Source organism: Staurois parvus, unplaced genomic scaffold (genome assembly GCF_062004578.1).
Source record: "Staurois parvus isolate SC_StPar_1 unplaced genomic scaffold, SC_StPar_1.0 ptg000225l, whole genome shotgun sequence".
Taxonomy (NCBI): domain Eukaryota; kingdom Metazoa; phylum Chordata; class Amphibia; order Anura; family Ranidae; genus Staurois; species Staurois parvus.
In genome coordinates this window covers 564,741-586,247 of record NW_028318021.1, presented here as the reverse complement: position 1 = coordinate 586,247, position 21,507 = coordinate 564,741, and the positions used below count along the sequence as shown (strand labels likewise).

Below are 21,507 nucleotides of genomic sequence, written 5' to 3'. Positions count from 1 at the left end.
CAGAGAGAAATTTTCCAAGGTATTATCGACTCTCAACGAGAGGATAGGAAAGTCATCCACAAGTATGCAGTAGCAATCATAATGAATGATGGGGTTACCCTACCTACATTTTGGTGTGTAATAGCTTCAAGACTGTAGTAGCATCCTCTGAAAGTGGATGTAGGCATACCCATATAGGACAAAACTTCTTTTTTGTTCGGATTTAATAGGGGATGGTTAGACCCTCTGCCAACTTTATCTAGGTCATGGTGTAGCTAGTAGTAATTAGTCACATTTAATTTGTTCTGTAATGTTGATGGCATTTCATAGCTTATCCAAGCCACTTTTTCAGTTCCAATGACAAAAATGCTGGGTATCTTCCAGACACTCATTAGAACGGAATATGTGGCTTGGAGAAGCTACGAAACAAATCATCTTGAACACTACAGGACATGTCCAGTTAAATGTGACTACTACTAACTAAAGCATCTGTCAAGCTATTATTGCTGTTTAAAACAAAAATATGGACCGCACTATGGCTCTTCACAACCCAAACAACAAAAACAAAAATGACTGGTGCAGCTGTTCAGGTGTATACCACTGATGCTGAACAAAAAATAATTACAGCGCTCAACAGTGAAAATCAACCGTGTCCTTCCAAATGTCCAAGTGAACCTTCAAATAAAAACTTTCAATTCACAATATGCGTGTATATTCTTCTCAAAGTGCTCCGTGCTCAAAAGGCTTGATAAAGTGACAGGTGCTCTTTAAAAATTGCTCTTGAAAAGTTCTCTTCTTATAGTGACCCCCTTAGTGACCACACTCAGATTTGATGAACCCCTTGCTTTTGCAAACTACACTTTATCTGGCGGTGGGTATTTCTTTTCATTTTGCCTTCCTGTCGCTTATCAGTCCTTCCTTCCAGCCATGTTCTTAACATTGGATGTCCCGTACACTGATGGGAACCAAAAGAAGAGAGGATGCCCTCAGTGTAATACTGACTGAAGACAGAGGGTCCCGGTCAGGCATCTGTTCTTCATGCTGCGGTTCTGAGACTTTCTGCTGAACACTGCCATTTGAATGTGATGTAAGAAGCCCCAGCAGACTTACAGATGCCACTCTATAATATTCTTTGCTTCTCCCCTGGCCCCTACATAAGAGACTGAAGTTGGGCCAGCACAGACAGTAATGAGACACTGTAAGAAGAGGAGAGGGCTATGACATGTAAGGATGGAGGGGCTGTGCTATGCATTTGAAATATTGTGTACAGGGGCACAAGTAAGAATTAAAAATTCTTGATGTTTGTTGACAGGGTCTCTTTAAGCGTTCCAGGTTTGGGGACTTCAGGTTTGCTCAGAAAAAATTAAAACATTACATTGAGGGACCTGTGGGACCCTGCTTTTAACCTAAAGTTAGGATTATTGCTTCTTCACAATGACAGGTTTACTTAAACTCTGGGTTCCTTGGGAGAAACAGCAAGCCAGTGGGTGAGTCAGTTTACCAGTGTTTACCCATAAATTAAATATTTGTTCTAAATTAGCTGGTAAATCTCTATTAACAGATTAATAAAATGCATGCAATGATCTTATAAATAGACTTAAATACTAATTAAAGGGTTATTTAATTATCAAACAATGGATTAGAGAAATACTAGTGCTATTGTCCAAAACAGCCAATCAAACGTGAGCTTGCATTTTCTAACATGTACAGGAAAACAAAATCTGGCCAATGCCTTCAATTTGTTCCAGTTTTTCACTGTTTGGCATTTGATATTTGCTCTACATATCTTTAATTGGTACTTATACCTTTGTGACATAATACAGTGGCTATATATATATATATATATATATATATTTATTATATATACACATGTTATTGTCAATACATATAGGATTGACAACAAGGTGAGGATGAACTGTAGAGACTTTATTTGAATGCAGAGTATAAAAACGTTCCAGAAGAAAAGCAACAATAACACTTTTCAGTCAAACAAGACCTTACTCATAGTAACTATAAAGTCTCTACAATTCATCCTCACCTTGTTGCCGATCCTATATGATTGACTTATTGGTTCAGCGGATGGAGACCGCAGGAGTCACTGGGTGAGATCGTTATACCTTCTGGAATATGTCATGAGGGTTGCAACACTTATCTTTTGCATGTAAAATATGTTATTGTGCTCCATATTTTATTGGCGCTTAGCCCATATGTATATCTTGATAAAGATGAGCTAAGCCCATGGAAATGTCAGACACAATAAAACTTTTTCTGTTTGCTTTAATTTTCCTACTATAAGACCTGTGAATGCCTCCTCAACACTTAGGCCCCATGCACACAGTGTTTAACTCCAGTGCATGTGACTTCAGTATTTAGGTGTCCCGTCCAACCGCTGCTGGCAGAATGTTGAATGCTATGAGAGTATGAAAGTTGTGCGGCTGAATGGAGCAATTAGCTGAACATTTAGGGTGATATTCAGGGACAAATGCCCAAATACCCAGAAAGTATGAAGTCCCTTCTATGTGTATGTGTGTGTATATACAGTATATGTTTGCAGGAACCTGACTATGACACCTTGTGGGACATCTCATTTCAAACATTTCCAAGCCATGAGTATTAATATGGATTTGTTCCTCTTCCTTCCCCCCCATCTTTGCAGCTATAATAGCCTCCACTCTTCTTGGAAAGCTTTCCAAAAGAGTTTGGAGTATCTGTAGGAATTTGTACTAATTTTGCCAATAGAACACTTTTGGGGTCAAGTATTGATGATGGATGAGAAGACCTGGCTCACAGTCAACATTCCAAATTATCCCAAAGGTTTTCAGTAGGGTTGAGGTCAGGGCTCTGTATAGGCAACTCATGTTCCTCCACACCAAATTCATCAAACCTTGTCTTTATGTACCTGGCTTTGTACACAGGGGTACAGTCATGCTGGAAGAGAAAAGGGCTTCCACAAACTGTTGTACATTGCTGGAAGTGTACAACTAAAATGTCTTCATATACAGTAGTATTAACAGTACCCTTCACTGAAAATACCTGCATTCAATACTTAGAGGGGTGTTCATGTACTTTTGCCATATAGTGTGCATACGGTATATTAAATGGACAATACCTGTGCTCCCTTGTGGCCTGTTAACTTGCGGGAGCCCTTAGTCTAACCCCCATGACAGAAACAGTATAGAGATGATCTATTATATTAGACTGAATATACCCTAAAATCCAGAGGTTCTGGTTGCACAGTTGGCCCAGTGATATAATGGAATGATTTGCATGGCCCCTTCCACTGTCCCTAAATAAGGGGATTAAACCCCTGGTGTGTTGTATCTATAATGGAAATGATGACAAGTAAATACTCTCCGTTTTAAGAAGGCTCTACTCTGTCTTGCAGTATCTGAATCTTGCAGTGTGCCACATGGCAAGGGTTAAATGCTCGTTTAGTCTAATGGTACAGAAAAAGGCAGTAATACTTATCCTATTCCTCACTTCCATGGGCTTCCTCCCAGCTACATGACTGGTCCACCAATGCCACATATCTTGCTGCTCTTGCAGTTGCAGGCCCTCAGAACAGTATTCTTGACTTGTACGTAAGGACAGTGAGAGCCCCCCACAAACCTGAGCATCAGACAGAGGAGAAGATTGCCAGAGGAGCGAGGAATATGGTAAGTATAGCTACTTATTCTGTTATCCCCAGACAAAATGAGCACTTAACTCTTGCACTGTGTGGGGAAAGCCCCATTGCAAGCATAATTTTTAACTTCTGGAGTTCAGCTTTAAATACATTAAAATAAGATGCCAAATTATGATTTATTTTTTTTAATAATGAAATCTTTTTATTAAATGCCTTCTAATGTTATTTCTTTAGTATTCTTTGCAGTGGAAATTCCATTCATCCTGAAAGAAACTCCTTCTGTTTAATTATATAGAAACAATTTGTTCTAATGCTACTGAAGCAGTTACTGAGCAGCAAGAGAAAGGACTGCAGAAAAGAGTGGATGACATAGGATCTGCTCTAAAAATGGAATAATCTCTTTACACAATTCCAAAGGAAATGTCATTATTTAACTGTTATATACAAAAGAGAAATACAATTTGAGAAGAATGGACTTGGGAGTTAGTATACTCCTCTACTGAACTGCTTTTCCTGCTTCTTTGGCAATATCATCCTTCAGCTTCATAAATTGTATTTCTGTTTTTAACTCTTATATCAAACCACTGACATATGCACTCAGGGCATACAGTTTTTTTAATGTACCTTTCCAGCACCTATTGGCCTTTCATTTTACCTCCCGCCACTCCGTTTAGTGGTAGGAGCCAAAAGAAAAAGCTGATATGGAAGAGCACATAACCCATGCCACATGGGTCAGTCAGCATTGTCACACAGGACATCCATAGACGGCTCAAAATTCAGCCGAGTAGAAATTTCGTATCAGTTGTACAATTACAGGTGATACGAAATATATTTTCTAATGCAAGTTTTAGGGTTACAGAATGAATTAGTGTGGGGGTTACAGGGAAGAGAAGTGTGAAGGTTTTGATGGAGGGTTATTTTTAAGGTTACAGGGAATGTTAAGGTTGCAGGGGGAACATGCAGGCTTAGGGTTACAGGAAGGGTTAGTGTTAGGGTTACAGGAAGGGGGTATTGTAAGGGTTATAGGAAGAGTTAGTGTTAGAGAGAGTTAGTTTGAGCAGGGCTTATGGTAGGGTCAAGGCCAGATTTCTGAAGAGCCAATTAAGACTTGAACTAAGGCAATGCACATTCACCAACACCTTATGTTCTTGGCTCCAGGTTAGGGTTAAAGTAAGAGTTAGGGTTACATGGAGAGTTATTGTAAGGGTTATAGAAAGAGCTAGTGCTTGAGAGAGTAAGTCTGAGAAGGGCTTAGGGTAGAGTCAAGACTAGATTTCTGAAGAGTCAACAAAGACTGCGGACTAGGGCAATGCACAGTCACCAACACCCTCCAGGTTAGGGTTACAGTAGGGATTAGTATTAGGGTTACAAGGAGGGTCATTGTGAGGGTTATAGGAAGAGTTAGTGTTAGAGCGATTTAGTTTGAGAAGGTCCTATGGTAAGGTCAAGATCAGATTTCTGAAGAGCCAATAAAGAGGGTGACATAGAGTCACCAACAGTCACGAACAGCTTATGTCCTGAGCTCCAGACTGCTGCTTTATCTATACAGTTTGTATATTTCCTGATGGAATAGTGTCCTGTGTCTGTACACCTAGAACAGAATCACAGCTTATGGGTGAAGATCTTGGTGGCTGTAGCAAACACTCAAACAATATTTTTGAAGGTCAACATTTGGAAGGGTTCCATGTAAACAGTAAGTCCTAAGAGATCTTCAAGCCATAAGCTCCAGGTTTACTAATGCCAAGTGGGCAAACTGTCTCTTTATGCCTTTACAACCCCAGCCTCAGCATGTCTTGTGTGGCTATGATGTTTAAACTCATCAGCGTGATACCAAGGCTAGTTTGTTGACTGGAAGAGGAGAAGGGTGATGAGACAGCCGATCTAGTGGTGTAGAAAGCATACATTTGAACCTTGATAGGGAACCAGTCTCTACTGTGTGAGCTTTGGGCTAAAACCAGCCCGTATCAATCTCTTAGCGCTCACAGCTAGTGTATAAAGTTTAAAATACCCTTTCCAGTTCCATACTGCTGCTTCTAAGAACCATATACAGTATAACAAAACAAGGCAAAAACACAATACAACAGTACGCTGTATGACAAAGATTAATAAGACAGTTCCTACAAGAAAAGGACCACACCCAAAGCTGTAAAAGAAACCTATATTAAAGAGCTATAGCATTTCATATGAGTTTACTTTGAACTCTAGCTCCCCTGTGAAAATGTACTTAAAAAATAAACAAGGACTCTATTGATCCATTATCACATCATTTGACTCTATTTTACAGATACAAGTTTTGTGTTTTTATATGATTATTTTTACTTTTGTGATCTTATTTTGTCAGTCACACATGAAATCTTTCTTTTGTTGTACTGGCCTTTATAGCAAATAAAATGTTCAAAACATGTTTCTGTATCTTGACTACCTCATCAGCCTCTTAGAGAACAAGACAAAGGCAAACATCAGGGAAATGTTAAAGAATTAGCAGACAGCACAGTGATGGGAAGATGAGTGCAAGCTGCTGCAGTGATGGCAATAGGGCTCATGCACATGACGTTTATAATATAAAACAAAGGATATTGCTGGAATTTTAAGTTGTCCAAATGCTAAACAAACTTTTGTGTAAGATGTACATACATACAAGTGTGCATAGCTAATGCAAGCCTATTGGTTGCTAGGATGCAGGGAGCTATAGGGTTCATGAAAATGGGTGTAGAGTTTACAATGTAAAACAAAGCATATTGCTGAGAGTAAGATCCTGCATTTAGGTTGTCCAAACTCTATACACATGCAACTCTTGTGTAACGTATACATACATACATACAGGCATCCAGAGTTAATGCAGCCTATTGGTTGGAATGACACAGGCAGCTAAAGCCGCCCAGCATCCTTTGTTGCTAGGTTTCAGGAGGCTTATGCTGCCTAGTGTCCATCATTGCTAGGCTGTAGGTGGCTTTGCTGCTTAGCATCCTTTGTTGTTATAATGCATGTCACTATGGCACCTAGTATCCTGCATTGCTAGGATACAGGTGTCTGTTGCCACTTACCCTCATTTTTTGCTAGGCTGCAGACAGTCCTTGTACCCCAGTAGAGTATATTTGTGCAACATGCATGTGAACATTAGCATTTTACATGAGTAAAATGCGGTCCATATGCAGGACCATCTGTACAAATTTTTTTATTTGCTGTTACGGATCTGAATGCAGAGCAGGTTTACTGATCTTTGCACAGCTGTATGCATGGAGCAATAGTAACCATACATCCATGTACACATCTGTAAAAAAGGCATGTACATGAGCCCTTTAGGAACCCTTAGCTTTGCCCCAAAGCATAGGTTCATTTTAAGCCTAATATCACAATTAAAGGATAACAAATGAAAACTAGAAAATCTACAATTTCTGGGGAAATTGTGTGAAGTGTTCTTGCCTGCACCAGTAGTCTACAACTGGAGTGGGCAGAGTAGCTTTTGTCACTCTGCTGCCTGCTCACACACCTGAGTTTCTATGGCAACTCACTTTACAGCAAGGGCAGAGGAGCGGTTAAAAACAAACTGCTCCAACTTGCTCACTTCACTGGCGGTTGCCATCTTCAAACGGTTGTAGCTTTAAAACTATAAATCCTACAGTGAAGAGCTTTATATTGTGAGAATCATAAGACCCAGACCTACATTTTGCTGCATAGTATTTCTCTGATATATTAAAAATGAATGCACAGTCGCAGTGTAGAAATTGCCCTTCAAATTTGAGGTGTCTAGAGTGGAGTTTCAATGAATGGGCAACGTGAGTTGCAAACAAATGGTCATATTATGAAAACTATCAGGACTATGGCTTAGCCGTGGACATTTTTAGTGGCAGCAGGGATAGCTGAACGTTTTGATATACGATTTGTGTAGGTGGGCTTGAAAATGAGGGAGTGATGGCAGTTTAGAAATCATGTCCTGATTTTTCAGCTCACACTCTAGCTTTTGTCAGCTCCCACTCCAGTTTTGAACATTGCGCCATTCATTCCTATGGGACCAATTTCACCAGAAAAACGCCGATATTTTGTGAACCATTCGGCGAAATGTTCCACAAAGTAATAGCACACCAATCGGGAGCAATCCGCACGTTTCGGTATATTACTGTCTATGTCGTGTAAAAACTGTGGGAGGAGTTAGGGTGGTAAATTTGGCTATAATAAGAATATATATGTGAGATAACAATAAGTGTTCTTGCAAGAACACTTAATAACAGTAAATGGTCTTGCCATGCAAGAACACTTAAAAAGTAATGGTAAAACAATACCATTGTAAATCATGCTGTATCTGACTTTCTAAGGACTGAGAACATGAGATGTGATGTACTCCCTAAATAAAACAATCTAGGAAATAAATCTTAAAAGCCTCTATTAATCACCGCTCACTGGAAGAATTCCACTTTATTTTATTTTTTAATAGTGTGGAGGATTGATAGCAAACATGATGCAAGTGTGATTTAAAAAGCTGCCACCCCCTGAATCTCTGCCTCACGTCTTCCAAAAAGATCCTTACAACAGACAGTGTGTCACTGATATTTCCAAGAAAGATGGTTTACTCATTTTTAACAGAAACCCTATTAATGGATAACACCTGCTAAAAATAAGATAGAAATATAGCTGAAATGCGTATATAGGAACAATTTTACTGGATAAAAGATGTGAATGGTATAGTAGTTGTGATCCACCTACACTCCTGCTGCATAGATCATAAACTGGAGTGTGGGTGCACTTTACAACCTGCAGTTCTGTACACTGTGTCACTGCTCCGCCTACTGGATGCTCATTCGATTGCTGGTACCACTGGTAACACCCACCATAAGCTTTCTCATATCTGTAAGCGAATCAATGTACACCTTCCACACACAGCACAGCCTGTGATTGAGCATGCATGACTATCCCCAGGACAAGTGGCTTATGGGGGCAGTCGGCCGAGAGGAGGAGCTAGGAGCGCCAGTGGGGAAAGAAAAGGAGGATCAGGGCTGCTCTGTGCAAAACCACTGCATAGAGCAGGTAAGTAAGACGTTTGTTATTTGAAAAACAAAAGGTTTACAATTGCTGCAATTCTTTTTATTTCATGGTATTTGCACAGCGTTTTTTTCAAATGCATTTAAAAAAAATACACTTTAATGAATTAAAAAAAAAAGAACATAATATATACCCCAATTATTCTGTACAATATAAAAGATGATGTTACGGCGAGTAAATAGATACCTAATATGTCATGTTTTAAAACTACACATGCTCCTGGAATGGCAACAAACTCTGGTACTTAAAAATCTCCATAGGCGACGCTTTAAAAATTTTTGCAAGTTACCTGTTTTGAGTTTCAGAAGAGGTCTAGCACTAGAATTATTGCTTTCACTCTAATATTTGTGGCGATACCTGACATATGTGCTGAGAACACCGTTTACATATGCGTGTGCGACTTACGCATGCATTCACTTCTGTGAGCAAACACAGAGAGATGGGGGTGCTTTAATTTTTTTTACCTATTTATTTTATTTATTATTTTTTATGCCTTGTTGATGTCAGAGGTCAGAGGAGAATGGGCAAACTGGTTGCTGTGACAGTCCGATGGTAGGGTCAGAATTTGATGTAAACAACATGAAAGCAAGGATCTATTCTGCTTTTTATCATTGGTTCAGGCTGGTCATGGTGGTGGTGTAATAATGTGGGGGATATTTTCTTGGTACTAGGAAGGTGTACCTAATAAAGTGGCCGGTGAGTGCAAACATCCCTTGTAATAGAAATAAGGATGACAGGTTCTCTTTAAGGAGAGATCTGGGGTCAAAAAGACCCCTTTACCTCTAAAAGCAAACAATAAAAAAAAATACTTTTGTCGCTCCAGTCCTCCAAGGTCATAGAGGTGATCAGAGATGATAGAGTTTCTTATCACTTCTGTGACCAGCCTGCTGCACCAACGTATCTTTTATTGGGCACGCCAGTTGAAATGGTAAGCCCGAGAAACACCAGTAAGCAGCAGGAGGTGGGGATGTCCCCTCCCACTGCTAATGAAAGTGATCCAGTGGCTAATCGGCCACTGGGACCACTTTCTTGAGAAAGCTGGCCGCTGGCTGAAAAAAAAGATACTGGAGTAGCCATAACCCCTGTAAACCACTTGCAAATACATACATATATTGCGGTAGATAAGTGGATATATCAGCCATAACATTATGACCACTGACAGGTAAACTGAATAACATTGATTATCTCGTTACAATGGCATCAGAAAGTGGGTGGAAAATATTACGCAGCAAGTGAACATGCTGTTCCTGAAGTTGATGTGTTGAAAGCAGAAAAAATTAGCAAGCGTAAGGATTTGAGCTTTGACAAGGGCCCGACTGGAACAGAACTCCACAACTGCTGCTCTTGCAGGATGTGCAGTGATCAGGACCTACTAAGAGTGGTCCATGAAAGGAAAGGCAATGAACCAGTGACTGGGGTTTTGTGTAGCCACGGCTCATTGACGCACGTGGGGAGCTAAGACTGGCCTGTGTAGTCCAATCCAATAAAAGGAATACCATGACTCAAACTGCAAAAATCAAATTGAAAAAAAAGTTCATGCTGATTCTGATAGAAAGGTGTCAAAACATTAATAAAAACTACTGAAACATGAAAGAGGTCAGAACACACAGTGCTTTGCAGTTTATTGTGTATGAGGCTGCGTAGCCACAGATTCGTCAGTATGTCCATGTTGACCCGTGTCCACAGCCAAAAGCACCACAATGGGCATATAAGCATCAGACCTGGACCACTGAGCAATGGAAGAAGGTGGCCTAGTCTGATGAATCACGTTTTCTTTTACATCATGTGGATGGACGGGTGCATGTGTGTCACTTACATGGAGAGGAATTAAAGATCTGCTCTTGACACTTTGGTGCCAGATACCACAACATACTCTCAGAGGTCTAGTGGCATCCGTGCCTTGATGGGTCAGGACTGTTTTGGTGGCAATAGGGGACCTACTGAATATTAGGTGTGTGGCCATAATGTTTAGGGTGCTGGTCATAATGTTATGGATGATCACCGTGTACTTTAAAGTACATGTAGACATTTTATTTAAAAAAAAAATTGTTCCCTTCTTCCAAAACCCTATCAATACACCAAGCTGCATGCCACCGTGCTCCTGTAGGTCTGTACTTACCTGCCCTAACGGCTGCGGCCCCCACACTGTCTGCAGCCCGGGCAATGAAAGGGATGTTGCTCCTGCAGGGCAGTTACATCCTAGTGAAGTCTATTGACTGAGTTAATGTGCAGGCAAGAGGCACCCAGCACTAGATTTTTACTGGCCGGGCTGCAAACAGTGTGAAGCAGCCATCAGAGCAGGTAAGTGCTGACCTGTAAGTGCGATGACACACAACTCTGTATTGGGAGACTGAATGAGCTGGGGGGATTTGTTAATAAAAGGTTTACATGTACTTTAAGTCAGAACTCCACAATTTACCCACTCCCCTAAAGCCCACCTCCCCACTCCCCAAAGCCCCCTCTGGTATTCTTTTTAACCCTTATACACTTCTTTCTTGAAGTCTTCTTGCTGGTTCTGTGACATCACTGCAGCTTCATCCTCCTCGGTGGTGGGCATCTTTCCAGAAGTCCTGGAGCAGTCTAGTCCCTGCCTACGTGATAACGTGCCCCAGGGGGTCTGCAAAGTCGGAGACAAGGCTGGAGTGTGGAAAGGGTAAGTACCTTATTGGGAGAGTAGCCATAGAAAAATAATTTAGTCATATCTATCTATCTATCTATCTATCTATCTATCTATCTATCTATCTATCTATCTAAAGACATGCTGGTAGGTTAATTGGCTCCTGTCTAAATTGGCCCTAGTATGTGTATGTATGAATGTAAGTTAGGGACCATAGATTGTACGCCCCTTGAGGGCAGGGATTGATGTAAATGTACAATATATACAGTCATGGCCGAAATTGTTGGCACCCTTGATATTTTTCCTGAAAATCAAGTATTTCACACAAAAAAGGTATTGCATTAACACATGTTTTGCTATACACATGTTTATTCCCTTTGTATGTATTGGAACAAATATAAAACAGAGGCAGAAAAGCAAATATGACATAATGTCACACAAAACCCCAAAAATGGGCTGGACAAAAGTATTGGCACCCTTAACTTAATATTTGGTTGCACACCCTTTGGAAAACATAACTGAAATCAGTCGCTTCCTATAACCATCAATAAGCTTCTGACACCTCTCACCCGGAATTTTGGACCACTCTTCCTTTGCAAACAGCTCCAGGTCTCTCTTATTGGAAGGACACCTTTTCCCAACAGCAATTTTAAGATCTCTCCACAGGTGTTCAATGGGATTTAGATCTGGGCTCATTGCTGGCCACTTCAGAACTCTCCAGCGCTTCTTTGCCATCCATTTCTGAGTGCTTTTTGACGTATGTTTGGGGTCATTGTCCTGCTGGAAGACCCAGGATCTTGGACGCAAACCCAGCTTTCTGACACTGGGCCCTACAGTGCGACCCAAAATCCTTTGGTAATCCTCAGATTTCATGATGCCTTGCACACAGTCAAGGCACCCAGTGCCAGAGGCAGCAAAACAACCCCAAAACATCATTGAACCTCCACCATATTTTACCGTAGGTACTGTGTTTTGTTCTTTGTAGGCCTCATTCCGTTTTCGGTAAACAGTAGAATGATGTGCTTTACCGAAAAGCTCTATCTTGGTCTCATCTGTCCACAAGACGTTTTCCCAGAAGGCTTTTGGCTTACTCAAGTACATTTTGGCAAACTGTAGTCTTGCTTTTTTATGTCTCTGTGTCAGCAGTGGGGTCCTCCTGGGTCTCCTGCCATAGCGTTTCATTTCATTTAAATGTCGACGGATAGTTCGCGCTGACACTGATGCTCCCTGAGCCTGCAGGACAGCTTGAATGTCTTTGGAACATGTTTGGGGCTGCTTATCCACCATCCGGACTATTCTGCGTTGCAATCTTTCATCAATTTTCCTCATCCGTCCACGACCAGGGAGATTAGCTACAGTGCCATGGGTTGCAAACTTCTTGATAATGTTGCGCACTGTGGACAAAGGCAAATCTAGTTCTCTGGAGATGGACTTGTAACCTTGAGATTGTTGATATTTTGCCACAATTTTGGTTCTCAGGTCCTCAGACAGTTCTCGTCTCCTCTTTCTGTTGTCCATGCTTAGTGTGGCACAGACAGACACACAATGCAAAGGTTAAGTGAACGTCTCTCCTTTTTATCTGCTTTCAGGTGTGATTTCTATATTGCCCACACCTGTTACTTGCCCCAGGTGAGTTTACAGGAGCATCACATGCTTGTAACATTCTTATTTATCCGCAGTTGTGAAAGGGTGCCAATACTTTTGTCCAGCCCATTTTTGGAGGTTTGTGTGACATTATGTCGAATTTGCTTTCTTTCCTCCCTTTTTTTGTTTTGTCCCAATACACACAAAGGGAATAAACATGTGTATAGCAAAACATGTGTTAATGCAATACGTTTCGTGAGAAATACATGATTTCCTGGAGAAATATCAAGGGTGCCAACAATTTCGGCCATGACTGTATATGTAAAGTGCTGCGTAAATTGACAGCGCTATATAAGTATCTGAAATAAATAAAATCTATCTATCTATCTATCTATCTTTAGCAATTATTCTGTTATCTATCTTTTTATCTTCCATGTGTAGATTGCTCTTGCTCATTTCCCTACACCCCGAGGGGCAGACATCAGGACAGTGTGACATTGCAAATCTTTATCTTCTTCAGGCAGGAATAAAGGAGGACAAGAGTCTCAGAAATCCACTGCAGCATCCCCTGCCAGGGATAAAATCGTGCAAGGCTCTTCCTTCTGCCTCTGCAAAATGCATCCGGCTGCTTTTGGCACACAATGAGTAAGAGTTAATTAAGATTAGTAGAAACCTGCTGTTTCACAGAAAAACATCTATTAAGGCCAGCAGATGAGTTCAGGCAATCCACATATTATCAGGATTTTACCAGAAAGTGAAAGGCAAGGCAGAATGGGCTGCATTGTGCAATAGGTTGCTACAAGATAGAGGCTGCTAATAATGTATCGGAGTCATGCAAGGATTAACTCCAGTTCTGAGATTTCTAAACTCACGTTTTGAAGATTACAATATCCCGTTCTTGAAATAATGTTTCTTTTGTAAATGCAGAAAATGATGACACTGGCTTATTGGATATACAGGATAAAAATGTTTCCATTTCTTGGTCTCTCACTTTTATCATATGTATGAGATCAATAGATAAAGGAAAACAATATACAGAAGGACACCACCAGCTGGCTAAAAGAAGGTATTGCGCCCTGGTGTACTGGTGTAGATGGGCGTTCATATCAAAGCCAAGCCTTTTCCATTTGAACACAGCACTGCTCAAATACATATTTTTAAATGGAAAATACAGCATTTGATAAGAAAAGCTGAGTTTGACCTGCGTTGCCTGCAGTCCAAATGTACCTTAATATTACCTGCTGGGTCTAAAGAAATACAATGCAAAACAGGCCAAACTTGACCTCTACTCTATCAGTGACATTACTTCATTGAAGTCAATTAGATTTTGCTGTCCTGTGTTTAATGTGCTTTTCAAACACAAGTACAAATGCAGGGAACACAACCCCGTATACAAGCCCTTAATCAGGCAGTGGTGACAGCAGGAGGGATTGGGTTAAGGGGTAATGGGGGTTGTATGTGTCCAGCCCCATAGGGTAACATCAGGGGAGCATGGGTACAGGTGAAGAAGTGAAGCGGTATACATATCTGGGGTAGTGAGAAAAAGGGGGTATGCAGTTGCAGTGTTCAGTGTATACAAGCCATTTAAGTGATTCTAAAGGTTCATTTTCTAGTATAAAATAACAAGCATGTCATGTTTACCTGCTCTGTGCAAAACCATTGATCCTCCTCTTGTCAGGTCCCCACCAGCACTCCTGCTCCTCCCCACCGCTGAGTGCCCCCACAGCAAGCTGCTTGGTCTGGGGGCACTCATGCATGCTCGCTCCTGAGCTGCCTCTGTGTGTCTATAAGACTCACAGAGCACAGCTCGCCCCCCTCACTCACTCACTCACTGGCTGTGATTGACAGCAGTGGGAGCTAATGACTCCACCTGCTATCTCTAAGCCAATGACATGAGAGAGAACAGAGAGCTTCGGCTCTCATGCACATCACGGGATAAGGATCAGGCATAGGTGATGCGGGGGAAGTTGAATTCAGAAGGTTTTTTTTACCCACCTTCTACCTTTACAACCACTTTAACCAGATTTTTTAATAAACTGTGGACTTGGATGCTTTTAAGGATCTTAAGCGTACACTCATGCAAGGGCCATATTCCATGCATCCATTCATTCCTGTGCAGGGAGTCCAGCCACTACTGCTGCCAATTTGATATCAGTGTGGGTGCAGGTGCATGCCCCTGAACTCACATTCACAGCTATTAAATTGGGAGCAGCAGCTGTGTCCATGCAGCTGTTGCATTCCAATTGACCTGAATAGGACTGCCTTTACTGGGATGCACTAAATACCTCTGCATCCCCATGCAGGCTAACACAGCCCTTGCATTGGTGTTTGCTTAAAGTATAACAAAAGGCATTTTGTTTTTAGTTTTGGATAGAATAGAGATGGATTAGGATGCTTGTCGGTTCTTATTGCGGTGCCCCCATTTAGGAGATTCACCCTCTCTATTTGTCCTGTTTACCATTATTATTAAAAGTAAAAGTAAAAGAAAATCCCAAAGTTTGGGTTGTCCCCAGAAAAGTAGTAGAATTGGGAAATCTTCCAATAGGGACACTAGTTCAGATAATTTTCAGGGATTTTCTCTCACTTCTTGTTTGGTAATGGGACAGGAAGTGAAGGGAAATCTCCACAATGGGTTATTGAAGGTGAAAAAATAATCTGAAAGGGGTTATAACTCCAAACCTATAATTCTACTTTAAGTACGCCTGTGTGAGCAAGGCCTACACCTGCACCTGTAAAACTTCAGGCCAGTGTGTTTCCTAATTCTGAGCACTGCCTCCTCATTGGGATGTTTTAACTTTTTTTTTTGTTGAACTGGATGGACTTTTGTCTTTTTTCAGCCAGACTATGTATCTATAGAGAGAGATATCATGTTACCCCTGTAAAAATCATTAGTAAGACCTCATCTGGAATATGCAGTTCAGTTTTGGGCACCAATTCACAAAAAGAACATTGGGGAACTGGAGAAAGTACAGAGAAGGGCAACCAAACTGATAAGAGGCATGGAGGAGCTCAGCTATGAGGAAAGATTACAGGAACTGAATTTATTCTCTCTTGAGAAGAGGAGATTAAGGGGGGAGATGATCAACATGTATAAATACATTAGTGGTTCATATAGTGAACTCGGTGTAGAGGTATTCACCCTGAGATCATCACACAGGACAAGGGGGCATTCTATACGTCTGAAAGAAAAGAGATTTAATCTCCAAATATAGAAAAGTTTCTTCACAGTAAGAGCTGTGAAAATGTGGACTAGACTCCCTCAAGAGTTGGTTCTAACCAGCTCAGTGGATTGCTGTAAAAAAGGCCTGGATTCTTACCTAGATACACAGAATATAACTGGATACTAACATTTATAGGTAAAGTTGATCCAGGGAATATCGGATTCCCTCTCGGGGATCAGGAAGGAATTTTTTCCCTGCCGGAGCAAATTTTGTCAGGCTTTGCTGGGGTTCTTTGGCTTCCACTGGATTAATTGTGGGTATAGGATTCTAACTTTTTTTTTTTGGTTGAACTGGATGGACATTTGTCTTTTTTCAGCCAGACTAACTATGTAACTATCACTATAGCTCTGGAACCTGGTGATGTGTGCTTGTTTGGCCCACTTTTCACAACTGAGAACTTCTTCAGCAAGCTGATTTCTAATCTGTTCTACAGGCATTGTTACATGGTCATGTGTTCTCTAGAGACTTGAGATATTTCCTGTGAGAACTTTATCTGAAAGAAACATGGCACTTTTACAAAACTATCGACTTTTAGCGGTGCCTTGGTTTTTTCTCCTATAGTTGTACAGAATGATGCATTCTTTTACAACCAACAAATGCTTTCTGGGAATACAAAAAAGGAACCTGTATGTTTATTTAGCAATGCATACATATCATTTCTACTGAGGTTAAGTAAACTTTTGGACAAAGCCTATTCTACATATGATAAGGGAAACTATATTCTCATTTTTCAATAAGAACAAATTTGGAGTTGTTATTGTAGTGGATACTTGAAAGCAGTCACCGTGCCATGGCCTCTCAAGAAGCCCGCTGTGCTCCAGCCATATGACAATTCAAATTGGTGACTGAGGTTCATGGCTGAAAATATGTTCATTCTGCTCAATCACTCAGGTCTTCTTCCCTACAGTGCTCGCTCTAGATTTAAACACTAAAGGTGAAATTGTCCACACCTCCTGATCCGACACTTCCTATACTTTTCATCCTCACTGCTCTCTCTGACTGAACGATTAAAGGGAAAATGAATACTGTAAATGAAGGTACAGTTATTTTTTTGACCTACCCAATTCTGAGCTAATAGAATTTCCTTTTACTGCCGCAGATGTATACAATTTGTATACAAATGCAGCGACCTGTGGAAATCCCTGGGTCCTCTTGTCAAAATCATCTTTCTCCTGGCCACCCTTGCACACTTGACCCCCATAGACCTCTATAGGGTTTTTGTCCAAGTGTCTCCAATATTAGGAAATGTCCCTGCAGAAAGGGGATGGGGGATGGGAACAAGTGGCTAATACAACCCTCAACATGAATTTTGATGTTTCCAGTGAAAAAAATTGTTAATGCTACAACATACAATGTATTTTAGTCAACTCTGCACGCCCAACCTTGTAACAACAGTTCAGGGAAAATCCCATTCTGCTCCAGCAAGCAAAGTCCATAAAGGTATGGTTTGACAAGTCTAGTGTGGAGGCACCCTCATCTCGATCCTTAACACTGCAATTTGTGAACACTGAATGGAATTTGTGATGGACTGGAACACAATTTGTAAAATGGGTTTTTCTGTCCAATATTAGTACCTGACCTCGACATTAAAGTGTTACTAAACCTACAACAGTAATATCAGGGCGGACTGACCATTTGGAAACTCGGGGTCAGTAGGGGGCCCCATGAGATGCCCCTGGTACCTTTTTCATAGGCTTATTTGAGTTTGGGCAAGGACAGAGGGGCCCCATGATCCCCTATTGCCCGGGGGCCCCATGAGTTGTCAGTCTGCCCCTGAGTAATATCAGTCTGTATATGCAGTAAAGCATGCTTGTTATACTCACTGTGGAACCTAAGGGGTTAATCTCCTGCAATGTGTAAAAAGGATGTTTGATCCTATCTTCTCTGCTCCTCCCCTTCTTCCACATTCCCCATTTAATCTCCTGATAGAACACAGCCTTTGGGACACTCTGCACATGCTTTGGTGTGTACTGCTAGAGAGTTTTTTTCTTTTTCCAGGGAGGGTGCATGTGATCAGCACAGGGCCAATCAGCGCTTTCCAGAGAGAGGGTCAGGGCTTATGCAATCTCATAGGGCAGTGAGAGGAGAATGAATATTCCTCCTACAAGCTTTAACCAGTGCTCAGCTGGACACTGATAGAAGTCACAAAACTGCTATATACTGCTGATGTGAAAAGGTATTTAGCAGTTTATAAAATCAAAAAACCACTTTCTTAATAAATAAATCCAATTCCCCACAGCACCATCAACACCTTCACCCCAAAAGATGTACAATATCAACAAACAGAAGATGTTATACAATAAATCCTCAAAAACTATGTGCAGTCCAAACCCTATAAGTCCAATCTTTAAATCAAATTATTCTCGTGTTCAAAAAATTCCTCCGATAATATACCTCAAAAAGAAAAAATATTCACATAGTGCATTATCTTTTTTTATATAGCTAAATAAATAATAGTGACTTCATTCAAGTGAATACCCAATCAAGTGAATACCCAATTTGATCCCTTATGATTAAGTCGATGACGAAACGCGTCAAGGGGATGTGACATCAACACGCACACGAGAACCGGAAGTTGACCCGTGGCCATCTTGGATGAGGGAAACGATCATCTGATTTCCCCTGGGCACTTCCTGGATAACAGTAAACCACTTCTGAGTACTTTTTAAAGCGTTTTTATGCTGATAAAATGTGAGCATCCTGATTAAAGTTGTTTTTAAGATTGATTCTGGCGGTATTATACTATTGTGTTTCCTATACATTTATACTTATATGGAACATGCTTGATGTGGATATATGGAGTCTCAAGGCTGGTGGATCCTGATGCTAATATGAAGGCAGACTATACTTTGTAAAGATCTATAGGAGGACTGTCTCCCAGCTTCCGTTCTGTCCATGTCCCCAGTGCAGCTGGGAATTTTATACAGCAGTGTTGGCAGCTAGTGCACATGCTCAGTTTTTAGTGAATTTCTACCCTGAACATTTCCTTCCTATCACATTTGGGCAGCCCATGTGACTATAGAGTTAAACATGTGGGCATATACACACTGGTAAATGACAGCCCACTCCCTCATTTCTCCTCCATGACCACTAACCATATAAACACAATAGGGGTGGGATATTATATCTTTACTGATGGAGGCTTCACCTCCCTGTTATTCTAAGACACAGGGAGGAGGGGCATGACATAGGCTGTGACTGTCAGAAATCCGCCCACACCATGTTATTGCCAAAAAATAATAAATATTTGAATATCAATTATTTATTTTGTTTATTGATATTTTTTTTTTTTTTTTACACTTGTTTTTTTTTTTTTTTTTGAAAATGCAACCAGCAGCAGAGGACTAGAAGCTTCTTTTGTTTCCCTGCAGACAGTCTGGAAAGGAGCTGGGTCATGTGACAGCTGTATATCCATTAGGAAAAAGATACTTAGATATTTTTTTAATTAAAATAATTACAGTTCCATCATCCATATGCAGAAAGAGAAGGGATAATGTAAATTAAACAGCACGTGTTTAGTATCATTTTAAGGGACTCAAATTCCACTAAATACAGGACTTATCCAAGTGCACTGTACATAAATTACGTACTTATTTTTTGGCTGCAAATGCCCAAAAGGCATTGTTAGCTTAGAAAACTGAAAAAGGTTCAAACCTGTTTTCTTCTTCCCACCTTTCTTAAAAGAGGAAATTAAAATTTGTCAATAGGGGCACAGATGGCAATAAAAACCTGACAGAGATTCTAACCATTCCCCACTCTATCAGAAACTAAACGAAAAAGTTTTAGCAGCAGTTTAAATTCTCCATAAAATTCAAGAAACATCTATGCCTTATTTAAGACATTTCTATGGCTGCATAGCGTGAAGAAAAAACCCCAAATAATTAAGATCTAATTTGTTAATTCTACAATATAACAATATCCTTAATACTAACATAAGTGGCAATGATTTCTGAGAAGTAGGTTAATGTAATTCATGGCATTGTCATTAGCTTTGCTCCTAGTTACGTTCCAGAAATGTCATGGGCCTTCAGGGAATCTAACAAAACATATCTTTCAAAGACTAAAATATCCAACTCAATGGCAATAACATATTAGCACAGGGTAAATATCGTATGCTGGGAAAGGACGACTGGTGAGCCGTGAATAATACCATTCATTCACATCAAAGTTGAGGTTAACGTCCAAATATGAAAGGACAGCTATTTTCAGAGGGTACAATGGGTAGGGTGTAGGGTATGTTTTGCTGAGACCTGAAATTTTACATATCGCAGAACAAGAAATGATTGTGAGAGAGGCATGTTTAGGAGATTTCCTATAGAACTGGAGAATGCTTTTTACTACTAGGCATCAGCAATGATGACTGCAGCAGAAAGCACAATTCCCAAGTTATCACCAGCCAGAAAAGTTTAATACAAGTTTCAACCCTTTTGCTGCCAAAGACATGCCACCACGGTATGGCACTGGAAGCTTTAAAATTACTTTTTTTTTTATTGTAAAGCGGACTTCTGGCTATAATGTAGAATCAATCTTATCACTTATACAGGATGGTAATGTGCATCTCCCCCCCCCCCCCAAGGCCAGGAGCTCTTATTGGTCTGGATTGCCAGCAGAGGAGTATTGGTACAAATCTATTTACCAGGAGTGAACCTGGAAGTGCTCAGCCCTGAGGTCTTCTGGGTTTAGATGTGTAAAACTTACGGCCATGGAAAGAAGCAGATCAAGCTCAATTCTTTGCTTAATTTGCTAGGGTAGAGGGCAGGGGAGACATCAGGGATCTAATAGACCCTGGGTTTCTAATTAAAGAGAACCTGCCACCTTAGCAATTCTATCATATAGTGGGCTTGTTAGCCCCCCTGTAATGGCAATACAGTTTAGGGGAAAGAGTAAGCAGTAGTTAAAAAAAATTATCTCACAATTAACACACAATATTAAGGTTTTACATATTTTTTTTACCTATTTACTCGCCACAGTCTTGTCAAAAAACTGGAAATGTGTTTATGTGAACAAAAATTAATTTTATTGTAATTTTTTACTGAAAATATAGATTTGAAAAACAGCTGCACAAAACATAAAAATGTACAATTTCTTTCATTCTACAGGTATTACAAAAAAAAAAAAAAAAAATATATATATATATATATATATATATATATATATATATATTGTTTTTGGAGGGTAGGTAATTTTCAGGCCTACAAAAATGAGTGGTTATCCAAACCGACGATCCTAGTGCTGCCAGGCGTAAGTACTAACCACTTTGCTATTCAGCCCCTTTACTTCCCAAGTAAAGTAGGGGTGCCTAGGGATGTTATTTTGTTCTTTTTGAAAATGATCAAGGATATGCATATATAAAATATAATATTCCGATCCTGTTGCACTGTGAACACATGCACAGTTAATAAGACATAGAGGACAACTTTTCCCACCATACGCAGAACATTGGG

The 21,507-nt window shown here is 40.4% G+C and overlaps 1 protein-coding gene across 2 annotated transcripts in view; it reads right to left on the bottom strand.

Moving 5' to 3' along the window:
- The window catches only part of LOC149460556 (ankyrin repeat- and BTB/POZ domain-containing protein 3-like), a 317,765-nt gene that overhangs the window by 136,541 nt on the left and 159,717 nt on the right, over positions 1–21,507 (bottom strand). The window lies entirely within an intron of this gene.